Source organism: Apaloderma vittatum, unplaced genomic scaffold (genome assembly GCF_000703405.1).
Source record: "Apaloderma vittatum isolate BGI_N311 unplaced genomic scaffold, ASM70340v1 scaffold44964, whole genome shotgun sequence".
NCBI classification, from domain to species: domain Eukaryota; kingdom Metazoa; phylum Chordata; class Aves; order Trogoniformes; family Trogonidae; genus Apaloderma; species Apaloderma vittatum.
In genome coordinates, this window is record NW_009715170.1 from 1 (window position 1) to 8,632 (window position 8,632).

The following is an 8,632-nucleotide window of genomic DNA, read 5'->3' on the forward strand; positions in this document are numbered from 1 at the left end:
AGTTCCGTTGGGATGTCGAGGTTCATAGATGGAGGTGATGGGAGAGAGGGAGGTTTGATTTTGTTTTATTTTTTTCCTATTTTAATTATCTTCTGAGATTGTACTGGTTCCTTGACTCAGATCTTGGGACTGAACTAAACTTGTGAAGGTTTAGAAGTGCCAGATCTGTTTACTTGTTTCTTGACTGGCAGTAGGAATTTCTTCTCCTGCTCTTTTCTTGCTGCTGTACTGTTACAGGTGTTTCTTTGAAACTGAGCTATATGAAAAGGTGTTGTCATTTACTCCTTATGGTCTGTCTCTTACAATTACTGTGTCTGACGGATTTATGTGATCGTTTTTGCTAATAAGTCTGATGTTTGTTTTACTACTTCTTTACTTACCTCTTTTCCTTATTGAGCCTTTGGCTTCAGAAGTGGGTGGATTGACAGCTGCTGCTTAGTCTAAACTCTTAATGTTCTTTCAGCTGTGATGCAGGGGACCATCAGGTTTTCTAATAAATTAATGCTTCCGTTTGCCTTGGGAAGGATGAGGTATGCCGGGCTCTGTGCAGGTGTATTTCAAAGGCGCTTGTCTCATCAGGTGCTGTTAGACAGTTCTTTGAGAATTTTTAATTTTTTTTTTAAATGGTAACCTGAATTTATTTTATCCTTTAGTTGCTCTTTGCAACATTGTAGCATCTCTTACTGCTTGATGTTAAAGTTGGTGTTTGAACTTTTATTTCTAAGAATGAATTGTTCTTAAAATAAGTAGTGTGTTAGAAGTCCAGCTGGTTACTCTTCTGTGTGTGGGCTTGGGAAACTCGTTTCCAGGTATTTTTGTTTCTCTTTTAAAGTACTGAATTCTGGCCTTTGCGGCTGAATGTTCATGTTAATTTATAGTGTGGACTAAGTGCTTGTCTTGTTTCAAAGAGTGGCCCTTTTATGAATCTTCTCAGACTTGTGGTTGCTCTACATGAATGGTGTGTTGGGGGTTTTTGTGGTGTTTGGTTTTTTTTTTAAAGTGTGCCAGACAGATTTGAGTTTTGCCAAAGTCCAATAGAAGAAACCTGTTAAAGCATTAAGAAGAGAATGCTCCTGTGTTTGATGCTGAATAAAGAAGTCCTTGGATTGGAAATACACTGATATGACCCAAAGTTTCTGCTCTGAAGTTGAGAGATAAAGAAATCAAATTAATTTAAGTAGGAGGCCCAATTACGGCTGTGTTGGTGCTTATCTTGTTTTGCTTCTGTTACTGTTGATAAACCTTGATTTATTTTTTTTTTTTTTTTTTTTTAAGTTTTTTTTCCCCCACCTTACATTTTGGAAATGGATTTCTGGAAGAAACTTAAATGTGTGAAGTTTTTGCACTTGACTCTAACCCTGTATCAGTCCAGTAGCCATCCCCAGTAAAGGGCCACGAGGCTGCAGAGCGCAAGTTTGCTGAAGTTCAGGTAAATGGTGTAGGACTGGGCGCTGTGGCTGTACTTCTAGGAGAACAGGGAAAGCTATTAAGCAGCTGCACGTTTGTCACAAGTCTTGTCCTTGGATCTGAAGCACATGTTATTGCTCAAAATGGTCTTCACAGAGACTCCTGGTGCTTTACTCTAGTAGTGCTGAGCTAATATACCAGCATGGTGCAATGGCAAGTAGGGGAATGACAGGAGAAGAGGACAAGTTGTGGCTCTCGAAGCACAACCTGGAGCAGAAGCGCTGGCTGTTGCTGCTAGATACCATTTGGTAACTTTTCTCTCCCCTCAGAGAAGTTACCTTTGCTGCCCAGATGCCAGCTGAGAAGTTGTATTATCTCCACATATGTTCTGCAGTTAAAGATACTTCACTCCATAACTAGAGGGGAAAAAAAAGAGAAAAATATTTTATTTTTTTTTAATTTCAACTAGTTTTGTTACAGTTGTTATTTTTTTCTGTGTTTGAGTATTAGGGTTAACATTTTCCCTGGATGGTTTTCCAGGCTTACTAAGACTGGGTTGTGTGGAAACCTTTCCGCATCGTAGGTGCTGCCCTGCTTGGAGGCTTTACCTGTCTACCAGGACAGCGCTTTGACAGAGCACTGACGTCCTTTTAACACCTGTGGAGTTCATTTAGGAAGATCAGAAGTGACCAGTGTATTAAGCAATGTAAGTGTTGTCTTCCTGAGTCCAGAGAGAGATTAATTTGGCATTCTCAGGTGGTAACCTTTGATTAATTTTTTAGATAATGAAGGCGTGCAATTCTATAAGCAGTTTGTGGCATTCGTGTGTGAAACTCAAGTAATTACGCGTGCTAGATTGCATTAAGCAAAGGGTGGCCTGCCATGTCTCCTTTCCACTAAATTAGGCCAGTATGCAATAGTAGCTTTTACTGACTAGAAGCATGGTAGCTACGCACATATCTCTTGCTCCTGGCACTGAGAGCTCTGCTGTGGATTGCGAACACTGAAATGCCATAGATTTTAGACCTTTCTCCAAAGATCAGGACTGAGAAAGTTTGAATGAAAGCTAAGATCTGTTATTTTTTGACAGTGAATGGATTGACCGTTGGAACGCGCTGTCTGAAGGTAGTGGGAGCTTCTGTACTTGGTGTTGTGGTTTAAGGCCAGAAACTTTCCTGAAAGATATTCGAGCCTTTAGGCTCAATTCATAAGTTACAAAGTGGAAACTTCGTGACGGTGAGGGTCAGACAGGATGGTCCGATGGGCTTTCCATCTTCCAGCTGTATGTGTTGGTGCTGCTAGGGCCAGATACCTTCTCTGTTTCCCTCGTGGTTTGGAGAGTGTTTGAGCAACCAACAGCTCCAAGGGCTCATCTCCCTCCCACCTCTGCCAGGGTGGGCCCATCCTCTCCTTTGAGCTTTGGCACTCATCCAGCCTGGCCTCGAGCTGATGCATCCTGCTAAACCCGCAGGAAACTATCTTGTTTTAATTGTGTTTTCCTCTGGCTGCATTAATCCTTTTGTAGGTTCCTGTGGTTGGATCAGCTCACAGGGGCCAGACAAGCTCAGGAACTGGTAAGATAGTTAGCAGGAGAGTAAGACAGAAAGGGAAGGACAGGCCTGTCTTCTTATGGCCTCCCAGAACTACTGGCTTGGTTAACCTCATCTTGTGTAGCTCCACCCTGGTACATTTTCCTGTGGCTTCTATGCAGAGAGAGGAGACTGGACTAGAGGATTCTTGGTGTGATCCTCTGCAACTGTTTTTTTTCCCTAATGCCAAATCTGCTTTTCAACTGCAGCTTTCCAGTCTTTTGCTGTACACACCTCTGTTGTCGCTTCTTTGTTTTAATTTTTGTTGTTTTCTTCCTCTACGCTTCCTCTAAGTGACCGGTCCTTTACTGTGTGGAACTCCAGGCTCCAGCTTAGACCTGTTTGTCTATGCACAGTTACTCTTGGAGAAAGTTTAAAAATACCCAGCAAAGCCTGTCTTAGGCGACCAGTCAAGGAGCTGACGAAAGTGGGTTGCCTAGCAGAGGTGGCCTGATAAAATTGGAGTGGAATTGTACTGTGCATCTTTGGGATGGCTTCTGGGTGGTCTGTTTGGGTGAGTTTGCATCCTGCCGATGTGGAGACTTGAGTGGGTTTCGTTGTGTTGTCAAGTGAACTGAGATGTGTTTGTTTCCCAGCCTCGTAGGGTGCGATAGCCCCAGCAAGTACTTGCCTAAGTAATCAGCGCCTTCAGCCTCGCTCATTGTGATCTCACAAGCCACCGCGTCTGTGATGTCACAATGGAAGAGATTCTGGTGCTCTGACATATCTGGTGGTGCCTTTGACATATCAGCCAAGGAATGCAGCGGCAAGAATGAGCTCCAGAAATGCGAGAGACCTTCCTTAACCCAAGAGTGCCCTCCATCCTTTAGTCAACCTTTTCTGTGTTCACTTGTCTCTTCCATCGTGGCCATATAGAGGGAAGCCAGTGCCTTTACAGAGTAAATCAATTCTTTATCTTTTTTTTTATTGCAACTGCTGAGATGCACGGATCTCCTGGGTGAGTGGTTGCCTGACTTTGCTCCTGTAACCCTCATTCTTCTCTGCTGGTGCCCTCGCTTGTTGTGTTGCATCTGATTTTAGACTGTAAGTTCTTGAGAACAGGGACCTCTTCATCCGTGGTGGGAAGAGGCTGTGTGCGATTGCGGAGCGCTGTAAAAGTGACATGATTGATGCCAAGTTGTTTCTGAGCTGAGTAATGATGGGACAGCACATAGGCATCCTGTAGAAAGGCTTTGGTGAAATTACGATACAAATTTTCCAAAACACAAGCTTGGTTGTTTGGCAGTGCTGGAGACAAACCCAGCCCAAAGCGAAGGGAGCGCAACCACGGAAGCGTGCTGGAGTCGTGTTCAAGGGATGATGATACTGTGAACTTAACAAAGTAAAGAAGCAAATTTCTCTGTCTGAAATTGTTATGTTATTAAAACGGTTCTAAAAGCTTTGTGTTTTGTTGTTTGTTTTACTTTATGTGTTTTATTTTTTACCTTTTTTTGCAAGTTTGGACAGTGACAGCGGATAAGCGGGTTTGGTTCGTAGGCTTTCATTTCCTGCCGTGCAGGTTAGCCAGGTGCTGTTATTTTTGGACTGTAGTTCATCTGATGAAATATTTGACTTTAGGTTAAGACTGATTTTTTTTTTTTTAAAAGGGGGAAGTTATCTCCATTGTTCTTCAGTTATCGCTTCACACAACTGAAATATGGGCTCACGTTTGACCTCTGAATATGTGTTTGAAGAGCTACTGAAATGGAAGTCCTGCGTTTTTTGTTATACTCTGTTCTAGGTGTTGCTAAATGTATGCAATTTTGTTCTACTTAAAGCATTTTTATTACCCTATCTTTTTACTCTTTCTATTTTCATAAAATAAGATGCTATAATAAAATAAGACAAACCTGACTTACATTTTGGCTTGGTTTTGGTTGCTTTAGTGTTGAGTTCAGTTGCCTGTTGGCTGCCAGGAGTCGCAGCTGCCCCCACCCGGGCTTTGCACAGGGAATAAACTGAAGCGCATGACTCCTAGCGCTTACTTTTCTTTTTTAATTTTAGTTTGTCTTGTCTTTTAGTGTGTGGGGTTTTTTTGTTTGTTCATTTTTTAAGATGAAGGGCCATACTGCCATAATAAAGTAGTTTGGTGGGTAAATGGAGACTCTTGTAAGCCATAGGATTTCTTGGGTCCCCCCTCCAATGTGAACTTGAGGTGTTTGTCGTGCCCCTTCCCTACGTCAGCTTGTCGGACTGGACAGTGAAGGAGAATATTTTTGCACTAAAGGCAAACTGTTAAAGTTATGCCTTCACTTGCTGCCAGGTGATTTTAATTAGGTGTGGTTGTAAAAAGTAAATATTAATGTTATATGCAAAGGAGCCCATTAAGCTCAGATTCGTAGACTAATTTCTCTCGCCATTGATGGATTTGAATCCTGTGCAGCTCCCGTGGCGCACGTCTCTCTCTGTGGCTTCAGGGCTGTGGCGCAGGTTGGGAAGAGCCCCTGCAATGCCTTGCTGGCTTTTATCACCAATCCTTCACGTGGCAGGAGTTCCCTATTTTGTTTTTGCTGCTCGTGGTTGCCCCTTAAGTGGCTTTTCCGGTGGGTGGGAAGCCTGGAGCTTGACAGCTGCCGGTGCACGTTCTCCAATTTGCGCTCGGTGCGGCTCCTACCAGCCAGGGGCTACAGCTGGCACTTGCCTTTCTCTTGGCTTCCCTTACATACTGGTGATGGAATTGCTGTGCTTTAGTATCGTGTGCTTGGACCACGATCAAGCAAGAGCCATGATCAGCCTGAGCTTGTCCTGTTACCTGCCGCTGATGTCCAGAGATTCATTTTTTTATTATTATTTTTGAAAGACAGTGGCTGATTGTAGGTGGTGATGTCACGTGTGGCACACGCTGTTAAACGCAAGCTTTCATCTTCCAGCCGAAACCCACCGCGTGTGGCCATTTCCCGTGTTATTGGGTGCTGCAAATGTGAAGTGCTGTCACATTTTCTGAGGTCTGTGTGCAATCTGTCAAAATAATTCTTGAGGTCCAGCCTCAGTTCGTGGTGCCATTACGTTTCACACGTATCTGTGTAAGGAATTGGAGCTGTGTGATGTGAAATATTAACCTAGTAGGGTTGAATGCCAGATGTGACAGCTTGCACTGTCTGAGATTATAATCTGACCCCGTGTGCGTAAGAAATATGTATGTGGTGCTTTATGTAGGTTTGGAAATGGAATCACTGAACATGTGGTTTTATATGGATAGAGCCGGGTTTCTGATTTTTTTGAAGCTGTGTTGCTTCTGTTCTTGTCTGTAGGGAAAAAAGTAATTACTAGTGCTTTGCATTGTCGTAGCTGTTATAAATGCTTTACATGACTTCTAATGAAGTGTGTTTGCTCACCAGCTATCTTGTGCTCTGAGGCACTCTGACCTTGCCAAAGAAGATGATGTGAGGTCTTCGCAGGGCATGTAGAGCAGTGGCTGGGTAAACACCCAGTTAAAACTTCATTTGGCTGAGGGTGCGGAGCTCCCGGTGGGATTGATCTTATTTGCATGGAATCAGCACGCAAAACCCCGCTGCCGTCGTGGGAATGCTGGGAGGGAGGCAGCTTTTAGGATGGGGAGCCTGATCCTCTTGTGGAGCACCCGTGGAAGTTGTTAGGGCACCAGGTGTTGGCAGGTACTTCTCTTTGATGTCCCACGGGACCTGTGTGACACAGACCTGCCAGAGCTGGGAGTGGTGCTGCCGTGTCTGCGTAGTGACGTGCCTCTGTCAACGAAAGAGCCGATTTACCTTCGCCATGTGGCTCGGGAACCTCTGCAGGGCTGTGCCCGGAGCGGGCCAGCCTGGGGTTTCATGGGATTCTTCTCTGATACCCTCATCTTGCTGGTTAGATACGTTAGAGAAGTACTGATCTTGCTGTGTGGGGGTGGCTAATGTATATTTTATTGCTTGTGTTTGATATAGAGGTTGGAGCCTGCCTGCCTCCTCCACTCCAACTGTATATTTTGCTTTTTGCGGTAGGCTAAAGACCAGGTTTTACCGCAACTAACTTAGAAGGTGGTTTATTCTGAGATATTGTATTGGCTGTGATGGGCCTTTAGATTCGTAGCTGGTAGCTTGAAGATTTAAAGCATGTATACCTTAAATATCTCTTATCTGGGGCAGGTTAGAAGTAAATATAACTAACTTCTGTTTGGCTGTACTGCATTTATTAGTGGCAATAACAGCTGTAGGTTGAAAAGCATTAAGCAAAACGGAGCCCTGTTAGGATAAATGCAAAGTTGGACTGTTTGGTACGGTTTTGTAATTGGAATTTTGGGGTTTTTCGCATACCTGCTGCCTGGCACACTGCTTTAATAAAGCAAGTAGCGCCTCAGATCATGAAAGATGCAAGGTGGGGATGCATTTGCGCCATGGAATTGGCAGCATGGTCACTGCCTCAGTTTTAAACATGTCAGCTCCTTTGATTTTTGCCTTTCACTCAAAACCTTGGAAAGGGAAGGTTACCAAATGCGTGTTTACTCGAAGCACACAACCTGCTCAGCCGCAATTATCTCCTAATCTGGTCCTTCCGAGTTTCTCTGGTCTCGCAGGTAAATACAGATTTAGCCGTTATTCAAGGCATATTATTTACCTCATTAAGTGTGTGTTTTGGCACGTGCATTATTTACCTGACGGACTAACGGATGGGAGAGAGCAAACGCTGTCTTTTGTGCAAACAGCGACTTTGTTCGTGAGCGACGAGCTCTCCGCTTCGCCTTTCCCGTTCCGGCTCCACGTGTCGTGATGGAGCGAAGAGCGAGCGCGGGCGTGGCGGGAAGCTGGGCTGAGAAACCGGGCAGGCGGGTGGCACGGGGTGCCATGGAGCTTTTTCCCAGAGCCCCCAGCAGTGCGACCAACCGTGGGGATGGATTTAAATGTCTGTGTGGTGAGGTGTGTAGGTATCTACATGTCAGAGGGGGTACCCGTATCCTTGTTCAAGAGGGCTGGCGTGCTGCTATTCACCTGTTTTGCTATCAGACACCGTACCTGTGGTACCTCCATGATTGGGCTGGAACACTCAGCTTGGTCGATCTGCTAATAGCCCTGAGGCTGACCTGCCTTGGGTAGTGACAGTCCTGTACAGTGTTTCCTGCGATATTTTAAAAGAAAAAGAGGTGGGAAGGAAATCCAGATAGTCTCAAATGGATAATGCAATTTATTAAATAGTGTTTGTTAAACAGAAGCATCAGAAGATGCTGGCTGGGTGAGGTATTTCTTTGGGAGGGAGACTGTAACCTCTAGAGTTTTGCTTGCAATTTTACAGTTCCTGCAGTTCACGTGTGGGTTTGCTGAACTGACATAGTCCTCTGAGAAGTACCTGAAGTAAGAAATCAAGTGTAGCACTAGTATCCCATCTCTGAGAAACCTCACACACAGAGCAAATGACAGATTGCCTGGGGAGGAGCCTTTGAGCCACCAGACGCATGGATTTGTAATGGAAGTGGGAGGTTTCGGTGCAACTGGCGGCTATTTCAGGGTCCAGCTGTTTGGATGGGTTGTGCTGTTGATAGGCGCGTTGCTGTGTTTAATACCTACCATGTGTCAAAAGTTGCATTGTATATGAAAAGACAAAAGGCCTTCTCATAAATTTAGATGGAGGTTAGATCAAGTTTTCTGTGTTTTAGGTGGTTTGTGGTGTGTTAAGCAGGTGAAGGC